Here is a 16,285-nt window from a genome sequence, read left to right on the forward strand (position 1 = left end):
TATAAATAAACAATATATGACCTTTGTACTCTAGAAGCCTAGTAAAGACTCTGGCAGGACATCATACAACCTCTTAATATAACTTTCCAGCTATTTGTGGGAGTCTGCCTCCGTGTCGCTGAGAAACAGAGTTGGAGGTGACAGTTCAGATTTTGCCTCCTCCTTCCGGAAGCCATTTCAGTCATACAGCCAGTTATGTATCTTACTGTGCATTTATAGCTTAAGGAGTCATTTCCACTTGGAAATAGTCCTGGGCACAGCGAAGATGGACATAGAGTGCAGGCAAAGGTACAGCTCTGTTACTGCTTTAAGGTACTGAGATTAAATGTATGTTTACCAGGTTTCTGTTTCAGTGAAAATTGCAATAATAAATGTGATTATGTACAGTTCAGTAAAGATGCAATTTAGAATGTTAAAATATTTATGTGAGGTCTCAAATGCCACTCTAAGTAGGTGTTATATTAAAATTGCATATTAAAACAAAATACAGATTTCCCTTCCATACTTGATGTCAGTTACTTCATTTCAATTACTGAAAATATTTTGCAATTGTTTTTAGTTTCCTGTTTTTCTCTGCTTACATAAATAAACTTAGAAGTTTAATGAATTATGCTTAGATCCTTCAATATTTAAACTTCTGTCTGCTTTGATAATTAAAATTGAAAGCAAAATAAAATTTAGAAGTGTAGAATGCAGGCATGGTGTTTCCACATGGCCAGAACGTTTTCAGATGTTCATAAATGTTGTACTGTTCTGGAGCATCATATTAATATTTGAAGCAGATATGTGTTCAACTATAGGAAGACTTTCTTAGGTCTTTTTTTTGGGCGTCAGACCTCCAGTAAGCTGTTTAACATGAGGGCTCCTCCAGTGACCCTTGCTGAAACAGTGTTTGTTAGAGTGCATGTGGCAAAGCAGCCACTTGATTCCAGGAGTCTGGAAAATGCAGTGATATTTCAGGTGAAAGCGGTGTATTCCACTAGCAAAGGTGGTGATCTTTTTGTAAACTGAAATTCTGTGAATTTTAGAGAGAAGCTGTGATTTTTAAGGTTATACCTGCATTAGTGGTATGTATTAGTTTCTACATTGTTTAGTTTACATATTTCACCTACATCCTTGTAGCCAGATGCAGAGCTGTTTGTGTCTAATGAGTGTCTACTCTGAGGATATTTTTATCAACAACTATACAAAGGAAACTGAAATTAAAGACTTCCCCATAGGCTTTGTGGATCATCCACTGTTTTGTTGTTGAATTAATGAATGTTCAGTACAACACTACAAATGGAAAATGAGCTGCCATTGTAAGGGAAATTCAGATATGTTTTATGGATCCTTTGTTTTTCTTGCTTCCTTGTGGTTGCACAAAATCTGTGTTTTAGGGAGAGTGAGAGAAAATCCTAAGGGCAGCTGTCAGAACCAGGACAGAGATTTGGTTTAGTCACTGGTCTCCATGCAAAGGGACTTCTCTTTCCTCCTTCCCTGCTGCTGGACCTAAAAATGGATTTTGGAGTCCCAGAGCTTGTGGCTTCAGTTATGTGGGTATATGTTGTGAGAATTAGTAGTGCCAGTGGAACTCAAGGTTGATAAATACTACTATTATTTTACAATTAGGTATTAAATGTTACCTGTATTACCCTCTCAGGACAACACACGGCACTTCAGGGAAGAAATGCGTAACATGACTTGAAGAAAACGAGAACGTGTTTAAACAGAATGTCTCCAGGATAGTCAAGGGAGAGATTAAACCAGAGTTCAGAGGAAGTCTTTTGTAGGTACACACACTAGTGAGGAATTACCAAAATGGGAGAGCCAAAGGGGGGTGCTTAGCTTGCCCTTTTTCCCCACAGTAAAATCTGGGAAATGAAATTTCAAATGTCATGTGAATATTGAGCCCTATTTTGGTTTACTTTTAGTTTGTTGCAGAAAATAATTCCAAGGCTTCTTTTTTTTGTCCTGCTGTTGTTGGACAAGGGTTCTTTCAGCAATGTCAAACTGGTTGACTTACAATAGGAAAAAGTGCTGTGAAATAGTGATAAATAAACAAAACCAGAAAGGTTTTTTATGTGTTTGTTCTCCACTAACTTTTTACTGTGCTGATACTCTCAGTGATTATTTATGATTGTATGAAAACTGTGTCTGTCTGCACAAATATGAGAAGACACGCTTGGTTTAGTTGTGCATATGAAGAAAAGGAACTGCATAAAATATTTTTCATTCCTCTTGTTAATTCTTGATTGAAATCCATTGAGCATTGTTATTCTTTTGCTGGTAATGCACAGACAAAAGAGCAGACTGTCACCAAAGAAAATTCCTTAATTCATATTTTAAAGGATAAAAATGAAGAACATGTTATTTATTTTATGGATATGTATGTGCATAGTTAAACGTGTATCAGTTATAATGGGCCAAGGAAAGCAGAAAGGAATCCTTAGTGCAATGATGGAATGGGAAGGAGAGAACCAGAACAGAGCTGGCTTTGAGATTTGAGGCAAAGGAAGGCATTTCATGTGCAAAGGATCAGGCTCCTATTGGATTCCCAGTACTGGGGGCATAAAACTTTAATTTCCTTATAGAAGCAGAGCAGTTTGAAGTGATAGGTTTGACAGTGGAAGCTGAGTATTGGTTTTCTTTTTAATGTATTATTTATAATTTAAGAAGTTGTTATAATTTATTACATTTTATTTTACCTTGTCTTTAAAACTACTAGTTATTTTTTAAAATAATAGAGTAAGGTTTAGAATGCAGATTTACACAAATACGTATATATCCATTGTAGAAAAAAAAAATCTATGAAGCAAAGAAAATAGATTTAGATCAATTCAATTTGACATTTTGTGTGCAAGCAGACTTGGGAGCCTAATTTGTACTGATTACAATAAAAATAATTTTGATGAGGGAAATGTTATGACCCACACACAAAGGTGGGGTAACTGAGGTTCTTGTTAATAGATCCCTTGGGGTGGATCAGAGTGAAGTGACACTGTGGTTTTAGAGAGAGAGATAGGGAGATAGATAGCAGGTTTATTTTAGAACCATTTGATTGCAATGGAAAGGAGGTATGTAGCTGGCTTGGTTAGTATCTACAGAAATACAGCAATATAAAAGTATAAAGGTACCACTTAAGAAAACATATAAGGAAAAGAAGGGAGAAAAGATAAGAGTAGATAGTGGAAAGATATCACCACCCATGAATCCAGTGACAAGACTTGATTGTTACAATTTCATTGTCTGTTGGTTGAGGTGATAGTCTCAGTCTTGATCCATGAAACACAAAGTTCAGTGGGTTCAGTGTTCAGGTTCAGGTGGGAATGCTCAGGTACCTCTCCTTGGACTGTGGGAAGTGCTACACTGTCTGATACAACACTGTGGATCATGCACAGTTCTCTGGTGGAAGGCTGTAGAAATGAGTCTGGGGGCATTTCAGGTATCTTTGATGGTTTATGACACCCTCTAAGACATGACCCTGCCTCTCATGTCAGTGCAGTTGAGCTGGTTATGCCCCATCAGAAGGGATGAAAACTCTGAGGCCTCTGTGTGAATGTCCTGATACTTCCTCAGGTGGGATTTTACACCTGAGCCGTTTGTGTAAGGGAGGACATTGCCGTGATCAAAAGCACTAGTCCACCTCACAGGATCTGCTTCTTATCGACCTCTTCCCTTACCTGGCTCAAAACCAGCTCGTTGCTAAACAAAGGTTGGTTTTCTCCTGGTCACCCTCTGGTGGTGGATGGTCACCGCCTCTGCCCCTGGGGTGGTGCTTCTGCAGACCAGAGGTTCCCCCACAACGCACCCAAATCCTCTCCTCTGCTCCAGCTGGGGGACTCAGCAAAGCACCTGCTGCTTTGGCAAATGGCCCATCGTTTGAGTCATTAACCCTTAACATTTCAGTCTCTCACATGAAAGAATGTCTCTGAAGCAGTTCCTAGAAAATGTCATTAACAAGGTTAAATACTTCTGCCTTAAAGATTAAATCACAGTAAAGCACCCTGTGGAGAGTTTTGGTCTTTGTAGCCAGACCATGAGTGTTATCACAACTGTCACAGCCCAGGCAAGGGTTGTCCTCATCTCCCTGTGCATGGGGCAAGCCTGCTTAGGCACACAGATGTGTGGGGTATGATTCTTCCATTCATCTGGGCATTCTTTGTGCAGTGCTTTGAGGAGTAGCAAGGGTTGTGCCTGTTCAGTGTCTGTGGTCGCAAGTGCTCACTGAAAGCTGCATCATGAATTACACCTGAGAACCTTTCCTCCTGGTTTGCTCCCTTTGACTTGAAGGATAGAATCAGGTGAATTTTGAATGGTTTAAATATATTTTAAGCTGTGTCAGAACACATTTTTTCTGGTGTTTTTGGTGAGTTTTAGTTTGCCCTATGAGTATTTTATTAATACCACTTTATGTCATTAGAAATTCAGAAATACAAGAAAAGTTATATTTTGTTGCTGTAGTGTTACAGAATCACAGAATCCTTCAGGTTGGAAAAGACCTCTCATATCAAGTCCAACCATTAACCAAACACTGCCAAGGCAACCACTAAAACATGTCCCCATCTACACATCTTTTAAATCCCTCCAGGGATGGTGACTCCACCATGCAGCATGTTCCAATGCTTGACAATCCTTTCCATGGAGAAATTTTTCCTGTTACCCAACCTAAACCTCCCCTGCCACAACTTGAGGCTGTTTCCTCTTGTTCTGTTGCTTGTTACTTGGGAGAAGAGACCAACCCCTACCTGGCTACTAGCAAGTCCCATAAAAAGTCCTTTAATCCTTAAAGAGTGTCCTGGGTTGCAGTGTATTCTATCACCATCCTCATGAGGTGTTGAAATCAGGTGGGGCAGTGTTTCCTTGCCTCCTCCCCCCAGACTATCTTGCTGTTAATGGCCCATCATTGTCCTGCCGCCTGACTCAGAGATAACTCCCTCTGGACTATCTTCTGTTAATGAGCCTAATCAACACTTGGCCTCATGACTCATTACCCCATTGTGAGATGCTCCACCCAGAGGGAGGAACCAAGCATCCCATCGTGGATATAAGCTGAGGCTGAACACCAGAGACAACGCCTTTCCACTGGATTTCCAGAGGACAGGAGCTACACAGCCACCACTGGACCTTCTGAGGAAGAGCAGACCCTTTTTTCTACAGGATCACCACTTCAGAGGACTGCAGCCACCATTCTACCAGACTGCTACCACCACCCTGCCTAACAGGGACTCGGGTTGTATCTTGACTCTGTCAGTTTGAACCAGTGTTTTCTTTGAGTTTTTTTCTTTCCTTTTCTTTAACTTCCCCATTAAATTGTTACTCTGACTTGGTGCCTCCCACTGGTTTGTTTTCAAACTAGTACATAATTTGGCGCCCAATGTGGGGCAGCTCTGAGAGAAAGTCAGAATTACAATTTTGTGTTAACGGAAACCTATTCACCATGGTGCTCAGCTTGTCTACGTGGGTACTGTATCTTGCTCTCTATATTTTTCCTCACATGGGGAACTACCTGCCTGTAGTATTACTCCTGTTAAAACCAGGGAATGGTATGAGAATTGCTTTAATGGTTTATTATGTCTACAGCATAATAACCTGTGAGGCGATGAATACCATTCGGAGTATATACTCAGTTTTGTTTGGCTGTCCTAGTCTGGGCTCCTGTGTCTGGGATCTCCTCAACAATCGCACCCAGCCCCTGGTGGGAGAAGTAGAGAGTGGTTTCTTCCAGCCTTTCAGGCCAGGCACAGCAGTTTTTGAAAATATTGAATTCTCTCTGGATGTCAAAGACGGCATAAACTTGCTGTCAGTTCTGCTTTGTCTTCTCTGTACAGCCTGCACCATGTACACCATGCTTAGAATCACAGCTATGGCACAGCATCCTCAGGATGAGGGAGGGAAAAAGAGCAGAGCAACAAACACCATGCCTACGCAGACTGACACAGAGGAGAAAGGAACCAAATGCAAAGCAACAGCGTCCATGTCTACGCAGACTGTCACCGAGGAGAAAGAACCCAGATGCAAGACAACAGCGTCCATGTCTACGCAGACTGACACAGAGGAGAAAGAAACCAAATGCAAAACAACAGCGTCCATGTCCACACAGACTGTCACAGAGGAGAAAGAACCCAGACAGAAGACCACAGCGTCCATGTCCACGCAGGCTGACACAGAGGAGAAAGAATCCAGACACAAGACAACAGCGTCCATGTCCACGCAGACTGACACAGAGGAGAAGGGAACCAAAAGCACTGTCAGCGTCCCCATGCAAACCATCACTGAACCAGAACAGCCTAAACCAATTGCAGTTGCCCCCGTTCAGAAGAAGAAATCAAAAAGCAAATCAGTCCGCATAGTGGCTGACGAGGATGCAGGAGGACCTTCGCACCCAGCAGAAGAGGCAGAGCCAGAGATCATCACTCGGTCGCTATCCCTGGGTGAGCTGCGAGACCTGCGGAGGGAATTCACCTGCCAGACGAACGAGTCTATCCTGACCTGGCTGCTCCGCATCTGCGACGCTGCAGCCAATGACACCATTCTGGACGGAAGTGAGGCCAGGCAACTGGGATCTCTGTCCCAGGATGTGGTCATTGACCAGGGGATCGGGAGAACCCAAGAAGCTCTCAGCCTCTGGCGGCGACTGCTTACAAGTGTAAGGGACAGGTACCTTTGTAAAGAAGACCTCCAGGTGCACCAAGGAAAATGGAGCACAATGGAACAAGGTATCCGGTGTCTGAGGGAATTGGCTGTGCTGGAGATCATTTTCTCAGAAGATGAGAGATTTCCTAAGAGCCCAGATGGCGTCCAGTGCACGTCACAGATGTGGTTGAGGTTCGCACGCCTTGGACCAGAGATATACTCCCGTTACCTGGCAACGCTGCAATGGAGGGAAGGCGAGGACAGGGTGGGCGTCTTGGTGAACAAACTGAGGATTTACGAGGACACCGTCACAGCCCTGTTTCACACCCGTGTCTCATCCATGGAAACAAGTCTTTCGGCTGAGCAAGTCCGGAGCTTGATTGAAGAAGGCCATCAGAAATTGAAAAAGGAACATAAGGAAGAGATTTACCCGATCTCGCCAGAACCAACAAGAGTCTCTGCCATTAGGAGCCGGCGTCCCCCAACCAGGGAGAGAGGATACACCCCACGAGGTAACCTCTGGTTTTTCCTTCAGGAACATGGAGAAGACATGAGTAAGTGGGATGGAAAACCCACCTCCTCCTTAGCAGCTCAGGTACGTGAACTAAAAAGAGGGACAACTACCACAAGAAGCGCATCTAGAGTCAATATTGCTCCGGTCTCTCGCACACAGAACTCCAGACGGTACCGGAATGATAATATGACCGATCCTCTTGAAGGGACCTCAGGAGCGTATTCACCGGAAGGGAGCAACATGCACCATGACCAGGAATAGAGGGGCCCTGCCTCTAGCCAGGTAGAGGAAAGGGAGAATCGGGTCTTTTGGACTGTGTGGGTCCAATAGCCTGGCACATCTGACCCACAAAAATACACGGCTTTGGTTGACACCGGTGCTCAATGTACTCTGATGCCATCAAGGTATGTGGGAGCAGAACCCATTTCTATTTCTGGGGTGACAGGAGGATCCCAGCAGCTGACTGTACTGGAAGCTGAAGTGAGTTTAACTGGGAACGAGTGGCAGAAACACCCCATCGTGACTGGCCCAGAGGCCCCGTGCATTCTCGGCATAGACTATCTCAGAAATGGATATTTCAAGGACCCAAAAGGACATCGTTGGGCTTTTGGGATAGCTGCTGTGGAGACAGAAGATATCAGACAACTGAGTACATTGCCTGGCCTCTCAGATGACCCCTCTGCCGTGGGACTGCTAAGAGTTGCAGAACAACAGGTGCCAATCGCCACAGCAACAGTGCACCGTCGGCAATACCGCACTGACAGAGACTCTGTGGTTCCCATCCATGAGATGATTCGCAAACTGGAGAGCCAAGGGGTGGTCAGCAAGGCCCATTCACCTTTCAACAGCCCTATATGGCCAGTGCGTAAGTCCAGTGGAGAATGGAGGCTGACGGTGGACTACCGTGGCCTGAATGAGGTCACGCCACCATTGAGCGCCGCTGTGCCGGACATGTTGGAACTTCAGTATGAGCTGGAGTCCAAAGCAGCGAAGTGGTACTCCACTACTGACATTGCCAATGCCTCCTTCTCCATTCCTTTGCAGGCCCCAGTTTGCTTTTACCTGGAAGGGTGTGCAATACACCTGGAACCGACTGCCCCAGGGGTGGAAGCACAGTCCCACCATTTGCCACGGACTGATCCAGACTGCATTGGAAAAGGGTGAGGCTCCAGAACATCTGCAATACATCGATGACATCATCGTGTGGGGAAACACAGCAAAGGAAGTGTTTGAGAAAGGAGAGAAAATCATCCAGATTCTCCTGGAAGCTGGCTTTGCCATCAAAAGGAGCAAAGTCAAGGGACCTGCCCAAGAGATCCAGTTCTTGGGAGTAAAGTGGCAAGATGGACGACGTCAGATTCCCACCGAGGTCATCAATAAGATCACAGCAATGTCTCCACCGACTAGCAAGAAGGAAACACAAGCTTTCCTCGGCGCCATAGGTTTCTGGAGGATGCACATTCCCGAGTACAGCCAGATCGTGAGCCCTCTCTACCTGGTTACCCGCAAGAAGAATGATTTCCACTGGGGCCCCGAACAGCAGCAAGCCTTTGCCCAGATCAAACAGGAAATTGCTCACGCCGTAGCCCTTGTCCCAGTCAGGACAGGACCAGAGGTGAAAAACGTGCTCTACTTTGCAGCCGGGAACAATGGTCTGTCCTGGAGCCTCTGGCAGAAGGTGCCTGGTGAGACTCGGGGCCAACCACTGGGATTCTGGAGCCGAAGCTACAGAGAGTCTGAAGCCAACTACACTCCCACAGAGAAGGAAATCTTGGCAGCCTATGAAGGAGTCCAAGCTGCCTCAGAGGTAATCGGCACTGAAGCACAGTTGCTTCTGGCACCCCGACTACCAGTGCTGGGTTGGATGTTCAAGGGAAAGGTTCCTTCCACGCATCATGCCACCGACACCACATGGAGCAAATGGATCGCCCTCATCACACAGTGTGCCCGTATTGGAAACCCGAATCGCCATGGGATTCTAGAAATTATAACAAACTGGCCTGAAGGTGAGACTTTTGGATTATCTTCTGAAGAAGAGGAAGAGCAAGTGACTCGTGCTGAGGAAGCCCCACCATATAATGAGCTACCGGAGACTGAAAGACGTTATGCCCTCTTCACTGATGGTTCCTGCCGAATTGTAGGTGCTAACCGAAAGTGGAAAGCTGCAGTATGGAGCCCCACACGACAAATTGCACAAGCTACCGAGGGACAAGGTGGATCGAGTCAGGTTGCAGAGCTTAAAGCCGTCCAGCTGGCTTTGGATATTGCTGAACGAGAGAAGTGGCCGAGGCTCTATCTCTACACCGACTCATGGATGGTAGCTAACGCTCTGTGGGGATGGCTGGATCGCTGGAGAAAGGCCAACTGGCAGCGCAGAGGGAAACCCATCTGGGCCGCTGAGATTTGGCAGGACATCGCCGCCCGAGTAGAGAAGCTGACCGTGAAGGTTCGACACGTGGATGCGCACGTACCCAAGAGTCGGTCTAATGAAGAACATCGCAACAACGAGCAGGTGGACCGAGCTGCCAAGGTGAAAGTATCACAGGTGGATCTGGACTGGCAGCACAAGGGAGAATTATTCCTAGCTCGTTGGGCCCATGATGCCTCTGGTCATCAGGGGAGAGATGCAACATACCGATGGGCCTGTGACCAAGGGGTGGACCTTACCATGGACAGCATCTCACAGGTCATCCACAGTTGTGAGACCTGTGCTGCAATCAAACAGGCCAAGCGGGTGAAGCCTCTGTGGTACGGTGGACAATGGTCAAAGTACAGGTATGAGGAAGCCTGGCAGGTTGATTACATCACCCTTCCCCAAACCCACCAAGGCAAGCGCTACGTGTTGACAATGGTTGAAGCGACAACTGGATGGCTGGAGACCTACCCTGTGCCTCATGCTACAGCCCGGAACACCATCCTGGGCCTGGAAAAGCAAGTCCTGTGGAGACATGGCACCCCTGACAGGACCGAGTCAGACAACGGGACTCATTTTAAGAACAGCCTCATCAACACCTGGGCCAGAGAACACGGTATCGAATGGATATATCATATTCATTATCATGCACCAGCTGCCGGAAAAGTTGAACGCTGCAATGGACTACTTAAAACCACCCTAAAGGCACTTGGTGGGGGGACCTTCAAAAATTGGGAAGTGAACTTAGCAAAGGCCACCTGGATGGTCAATACCTGAGGGTCCATCAATCGAGCTGGTCCCGCCGAGTCTGAACCCTTGCACACAGTGGATGGAGATAGAGTCCCTGTGGTACACCTGAGGGGTATTTTAGGAAAGACTGTTTGGATTAATCCCACCTCAGGCAAAGGCAAACCCATCCGTGGGATTGTCTTTGCTCAAGGACCTGGTTGCACTTGGTGGGTAATGCAAAAAGATGGGGAAACCCATTGTGTACCACAAGGAGACCTAATCTTAGGTGAGAACTGTGTGTAGGGTTTCATTGTGTATATATGTATGTGTGTGTAGAGTTTAAAGAAGGTATTGATTTGGGATGATGTAGATGGTAATAGAATAAGGGGTGGATAATATCCTGGGTTGCAGTGTATTCTATCACCATCCTCGTGAGGTGTTGAAATCAGGTGGGGCAGTGTTTCCTTGCCTCCTCCCCCTAGACTATCTTGCTGTTAATGGCCCATCATTGTCCTGCCGCCTGACTCAGAGATAACTCCCTCTGGACTATCTTCTGTTAATGAGCCTAATCAACACTTGGCCTCATGACTCATTACCCCATTGTGAGATGCTCCACCCAGAGGGAGGAACCAAGCATCCCATCGTGGATATAAGCTGAGGCTGAACACCAGAGACAATGCCTTTCCACTGGATTTCCAGAGGACAGGAGCTACACAGCCACCACTGGACCTTCTGAGGAAGAGCAGACCCTTTTTTCTACAGGATCACCACTTCAGAGGACTGCAGCCACCATTCTACCAGACTGCTACCACCACCCTGCCTAACAGGGACTCGGGTTGTATCTTGACTCTGTCAGTTTGAACCAGTGTTTTCTTTGAGTTTTTTTCTTTCCTTTTCTTTAACTTCCCCATTAAATTGTTACTCTGACTTGGTGCCTCCCACTGGTTTGTTTTCAAACTAGTACAAAGAGTAATGAACCTCACCTTTGGCAAGGTGAAAGAATATATGAATAAATGCAGCAGCTGCTGCAGGCTGACAGTAAGTTAAAAAGCTGGTACTTTCTTACCAAAATGGAGGCCAATCTCTTCTTGGAATCAGTACATTGTGAAGTTTTAGAAGCAGTAAAACACAATTCAGATTCCATTATGGGTGTGCTTTCCTTCTGAATTAAAAGATATTTTGCCAGTGACAATTTTCAGGTTGGATACTTGTGTTATCAGACCTGAGAATGACAGAAAAGATCATTGTTATAATGTGTCCTGCTTAATAAGAGTGGTCATGGTTTCTTGAAGCTAAAACTACCTTCTCAGCAACTTTCTAGTGGAGGAAGATGGTGTGTTCTTGCTTTTGTTACCAGGATGCTTGCAGTAATTCCAGATATAGCAATTGTTACATCCACAATGGGATTTTACAGCTAAATGATGTAAACTCAAATGTTCTGAAAAACTCTGGTACAACTTTTGAACAGTCCTGAGGGGCAATTTGGGATTGTTCCCAGATAACAAAGCATAGTATTACAGGTAGATGATTTTTTCCCTCCAGTTATTTTCTTGCATTCAATGCAGCAGGATTTTTTTGCATCACATAATTTGTTGGACCTTATGGCAGCTGAGAACACAGTCAGTGTTGAAAGCCCCAAGGTGTAAGTTACACAGCTGTTCCAGAGCCCACCAGAATACTGTGTTCTCAATCTCTGACATTGCCATGCAGTGACAGAGATTTGTTATTCCAATATCAGCTGATATGGACTCTTTTTTGATTTTGGGTAATAATAGTGGTCAAATTATTAATGTATAAAATCAAGGCCATGGAGCTAAATGAGATGGGTACTTTGGGTTGCTGTGTTGCATTCTGACAAGGTTCAGCTACAAAAAGCCGAAGATTTTTGCTTGTAATAACATATTACAGTCAGTATGAAGGTGCACGAGCCATGCTGATCATAAATACAAATGTGGCATTTTTTCGTAAGTTTTTTAAATGGTCACAGTGAAAATCTTGAGAATCATAAATAGAAAATTTTCCAGGTTTTTTAAGCAATAATTATATTTTGAACAGCACGCTACTAAAAACAGGCTCCAGACTTACTCCTGGACATCAGCTGAACAGTAAGTGTTACTGATTAGAAGATTTCATAGATGAGACCTATTTCAAAATTGCCTTCACTTAGGTCCATCTTGTGTGGAATCATTGGTAGTGGCTTCTGATGAGTGTGATACTGTCTTTAACAGCTCACTGGGATTTTCAAATACGTCAGTATTGAAGTTTGACAGTGCTTGTATTCCCTGAGGCATGGAGAATAAAAGTAACTCTGAACAAAATTCTGTTCTTTATTTCAGTTTCACTGATAAACATGCAAATCAGAATCTGTTAACCATTGGCTGCTCCAGATATGGCATGAAAACCAACAAAGGAGACTTGATGTAGTATGGCTCAAAACCAGAAGTATTTTGGTAAGTCACATTATGTGCATTAAGAAGTTGAGAAAGTGATCATTCATGGTAACAGATACTTTTTCTGCTCTTTGTTCTTAAAGTGTACTTTCAAGAAACATTGCTAAAAAGCACAGTAGACTGTTTGGATTTTGGAAAGTGCTTCCTTCAGAGGGCTAGAAGACCAAACCTTCATACAAGGAAGGCTTAGAACATCCTGCCACAGCCTAAACTTGTGGAGAAATCCACAGTTCCACAGCGTGGCATTCTGGTTTTGGTCAGGTGTAACAGTGCTCTTCCTATCTGTGCAACTTCCACCTTCTTTCAGGGTTATTAATTCACCTGTTTCAGTTAGAACATCTTTCTTGGTAAGCCTGCATTACCTCAGCACATCAAGAGGAATATTCTCATATTCAAACAACAATGAAGAGTATCATCTGCTTGAGGAGTTTTGCATTGCTTTCCAAAATATGTATTGATTGCAGCAGAATTTAAATAAAACAAGTCCCAAAAAAAAAATATAACTCTTGTGTATTCACTATGTAAATATGATTTACGGGGTTTTAATCTCTTTCTTGAACCCTCGAAAGCTTGGTTTTTAAAGCGGTAACCATATGGCTGTAATAATATTCGCCCTTAAATGCACTGATGCTGTCATTCTGCATGCATGGTTCTTTTATACCTAGAGGACTCTTTAGTGGTGCTAATACAGCTAACAATACCACTTGACTTGATTAAAGCCTACTAATGTGTTTACTTGGGATTGAGAGGTCACACATTTTCTCTTCCCAGCAGTAGCAGTCACCTCTGGTGTGTGTTTTTGCTTTCTTACATTAACACATGTGTTACGGAGTATCTGTGCAGGTGATTAAAAAAAAAAGACTGCATAGCTCTTTGGTGTCACTGGAAAGTAAATACAGGTATGTACCCTACTCAGGTGAGGCTCCATATGAACATGTAGACATCACCTAAAGGTAATTGCATATGCATCTAAAAGACAATTTCTGAAGAGAAAATTATCTTACATTGTCATGGGCTCCTGTCCTATTTTTATTAATGTCCCAGATTTGAGAATCAACTGAAACAGAAGCTGTATCCTTACTGTGATACCTGGGTGTCACACAGAGCATGAAGGAGTAACTCATACAAATTCTTATTTTTCCACTCATAGAACTCTTGTATATACCTCCCCTATCCCTGTTTTTCTCCCCAGAGTTTGTCATCTTCTGTTCAAGAACTGCAGTTCTTTATCCCAGTTTGGCCCAAGTAATAAGGAGATACTAATGACATTCCCTCAATCATTGTATCTTGCTGCTGACGTTTATGTAAGGAACAGATGATGATGTCCAGTGTTGTACCACTGTCAAGGCATGGAAGAGTCTTCCTTCACTTCCTGGCCTTCCTGATGTTGTTCCAGTGAAACTGTTGCAATTGTAGTTGATATTACATGTCCTCTGGACTGGTGTGCACATGCTGTTCCCTGCCTGTACGTGTTTGATCTGTTTAATTAGAGCCATGGAAGACATCTTCTGCACCTCAAAATAATGCTTCTTGGCACTACAGCTGGAGGAACAGGCATCCACCATAAGCTGGGATATGACAAGAACAGCAGAGGGCAGCTAAAGGAGGGATTCCCAAAGTCTTGGTGTATTTCTCATGGTACTTGCATGAGAATAAAGCATCTGCAAAATGGCTCCAAATGCATTTGTCTTCTGCAAGCTCAGAGCCTGGGACAGAAGTGGAAACAGCTGTAATCCCTGCCTCAAAGAGGTACAGTGCAGATCCATTTATTTAGGGATGCTATCCCAGCAAAGTTAATTGGGCAACTCCTAATCTAAGGTATTAGTATTTTATTATCATGATTTTCTTCTTACAACCACACATGAGCATTTACATTACCAGTGCATCAGAAGAGGTCATAGTTACTTAAATAAATAACGTTGGTATTTTGCAAATGAGCAATTAAGTTATGAAAGAAGCCTCTTTTCACATAGCTGCTGGCTTTGATCCTTCTCTGCATTATTTAAGACCTAAGGCTCCAGAGTTAATGCCTGGTGTCAGATACAGAGTGTAGCTCTGCTGTGGTAAAGTGGTGTATGACCTCTTGCACCAGGGGCAGGGCAGGCTGCAGTCTGGTAACAGTAGGTCCTGATTTTCCCTAGGGTGGAATTCCTTGCTTGTCTTTGCAGCCTCTGTGTCCCCTCACTCCTGTCCTTTCCCGCACCGTCCCTTTGGCACTGGTTTCCTCTGGTTCCTGGCGCAAAAGTCTGTGGTCACAGCACAGTGTGTGCCCTCTGCAGTGTCCGATTGGCATTTCCGAGGTCCTCAGAACATTTGCTGCCTCTCCTCCACCTCCTCATCTGTATCTCCAGGTCTGAAAACTGCCTGCACAAAATATTTGACTGGATATATGTGCCACCACATGTCACCACAGACAGGGGAGTGGTCAGCCTATGCTCTAAGACTGTAAAATCCAAGTGGAAATCTGCAAATGGGAATGTCCCTTTATATTGCAGTTTATCAGAAAGGGATTCCTGGAGTTAAAAAAGAATTCCTGTGAATTCAGAATTACATTCATTTTTTTAAAAAATATGAGTTAGTGTTTACTGTAAAGTTCTCTTTTGACTACAGACTGAACAAGGAAGGAAACAAAATATTTGAGTTCTCTCTGTAAGGCAGCTACTTTCTCTGTGCCTTTTTCTTCCCTCTGTTTAATTCCCAATACCTCAGAGACACAGTTTCCTCCTTTAGCAGGGACTGTGACCTTAAAAATAGCTGGCTTCAAAGTAAACACGGAAAAAACCCACTTCAATTGTTTCAAATATGTGGTAAGTAGCCAAAACCACATCCACGCTAAGTAGCTGAAATTCACCGTGTTTTGGAGCTGCACTGGGGCTTTTGCTTCCCCGAGCCTTCGCGTGTTCACACTGCACGCTGGCCTCTGTCTCCAAAGACATTGGCAAATCTTACAATGTCATTTTAAGTAAATTGTCACTACTTTTACCACTCTTGCAAAATGTTTAGAGGGGACACTTTCTATTTGGATGAAGGCCAACTGTGGCACCCAGCACCTGTGGAAGTGGTGATCCCAGGCTGCTTCCATGGTGTTCTGGTGGGCGGAACATCACAGCTGCCTAGGCCAGCTGGAAGAGTTGGGGATTTATCAAACAGAGAGCTTGTTCTGGTCCAGCTGCAGGAGGAGGGAGGCAGGACCCTTCTGCACTGGGGCCATAGTGCAGCCATATCCATAGGGCTCTCGCTGCCACCCCTGCCACTGCTGCCCTCACATCTGCCCACAGCTGGACCAGAGCTTGCAGTTCCTACAGAAGTTTTTCCAGGAACAGGACTTACCATCAGATAGATTTAGTGGGGCGGTGAACCAAGTCCCAACCTGTTCCAGTAACAAGGCTGGTGTGCATGTGTCAAAGCAGCTGTGAACAGCTGTGCTGTACATTTCACTGAGGAGCCCTTGGTATTGTGTAACCAATAAGGACAGAAGGACAGGAGAAAGGACATTCAAGTCTGCAAATTAAATCCGTTATGACAAACAAGTATTGGAAACAAGTATTTTCAGAGTCTGGCCAA

At 44.4% G+C, this 16,285-nt stretch overlaps 1 long non-coding RNA gene across 7 annotated transcripts in view; it reads left to right on the plus strand.

Annotated features, from left to right (window-relative positions):
• The window catches only part of LOC116442889, a 121,441-nt gene that overhangs the window by 69,263 nt on the left and 35,893 nt on the right, over positions 1–16,285 (plus strand). For 2 of the 7 annotated variants that reach the window (XR_004239683.1, XR_004239684.1), the window contains exon 7: positions 12,608–12,721. This is a non-coding gene — a long non-coding RNA (uncharacterized LOC116442889). Of the gene's footprint in view, positions 1–12,607; positions 15,224–16,285 lie in introns of those variants that run through there. The other 5 variants (XR_004239678.1, XR_004239680.1, XR_004239682.1 and 2 more) reach the window with 4 other exon arrangements.

This window comes from Corvus moneduloides, chromosome 4, assembly GCF_009650955.1.
Source record: "Corvus moneduloides isolate bCorMon1 chromosome 4, bCorMon1.pri, whole genome shotgun sequence".
Lineage (NCBI taxonomy): Eukaryota > Metazoa > Chordata > Aves > Passeriformes > Corvidae > Corvus > Corvus moneduloides.